The sequence below is a fragment of the Sorex fumeus genome, unplaced genomic scaffold (assembly GCF_029834395.1).
Source record: "Sorex fumeus unplaced genomic scaffold, SorFum_2.1 ptg000028l, whole genome shotgun sequence".
Classification (NCBI taxonomy): domain Eukaryota; kingdom Metazoa; phylum Chordata; class Mammalia; order Eulipotyphla; family Soricidae; genus Sorex; species Sorex fumeus.
Genome location: NW_026606085.1, coordinates 933,964 through 935,142, shown reverse-complemented (window position 1 = coordinate 935,142; position 1,179 = coordinate 933,964). Strand labels below are relative to the sequence as shown.

The window sequence follows — 1,179 nt, the reverse complement described above, 5'->3', positions numbered from 1 at the left end:
ACCTACAGTTCAGGAACCTGCAATAACCCCAGCTCAAACTTCCATGTAATTCCTCCTGTACCATCTGGGGCGCTCCACACAAAATCCTAGAACAAAATATGACTGACACCAGGTGTTCTAGAGAGAAGCCATCTTCCTCTTGGCTGTTGCTGAAGGACAGAGAGCGATATGGAGCCTTTCCCTCAGATGAAGCCTGGCCATGTGAGCCCCATGCTGTGTCTCAGACCCTGACTCTCCAAGGAGGAAGTCGGGAGGATCAGCGTCCCTGTCATCTCCTCACCCAGCACAGCTGCCTCCTCCTCAGTTTTCTGACACATTCAAGATGTGGTTGTTACACTGTTTCTCTTGCACAGTAATACACGGCCATGTCCTCAGTGCTCAGCCTGCTCAGTTCCATGTAGGCTGTGTCCTTGGACATGTCTTCAGTGAATGTAACTCTTCGCTGGAACTTTGGTGCATAGTTTGTATCATCATTGTAAGGGTATATGTATTGGATGGGTCCACTCAAGTCCTTGTCCCAGAGCCTGCCGCACCCAGTGCATATAGTTACTGGTGAAGGTGTATCCGGATGCCTTGCAGGAGATCTTCACTGATGTCCCAAGTTTTCCCACCTCAGCCCCTGACTGCACCAGCTGTACCTGGGAGTTCACGCCTGTGGACAGCAGACAGGAGTGGGTGGACTCCACTTGACTGACAGGGTTCCCTCAGCCCAAGGCTTGGGGATGCTACCCGCAGCCACTGCCACCAGGAAGATAATTCTCCAGGTCCAGTCCATCGTGAGGACCGTGCACCCAAGGGCTTCTGAAGGTGTGGGTGTGCCTGCTGTGTGATGTTGTCAGGACACAGAAACAACTGTATTTAACTCAGTGTCCCTCGTGTAACTTGCATACTCATGAGGAGCTAGAATTTATAGCTGAAGGCCTGGTCCAACCTGGAGGCCACCGGGTCCATCCTCAAGGGTAGTGAAGAGGCCCACGTTATGATCCTTGTTTGAGGAGATGAGATCCTGCCCTGTCCCAGGACTCTGTGCACACAGGGCTCTCCCTCCGGAGGGCCAAGCCATATCAGGACCTTCCCCTCATGGCCCCCAACATCTGTATGGCCTGGACACATCTGGACACACCTGGGCTCTGAGGTTATTTCTGGGATCCTGTAACTCCCCAAGGGATACTACAATGA

The 1,179-nt window shown here is 52.7% G+C and overlaps 1 pseudogene; it reads right to left on the bottom strand.

Annotated features, from left to right (window-relative positions):
- Nucleotides 1–331: 331 nt before the first annotated feature.
- Nucleotides 332–775, bottom strand: LOC130024135 (immunoglobulin heavy variable 1-46-like; annotated as a pseudogene).
- Nucleotides 776–1,179: the final 404 nt, after the last annotated feature.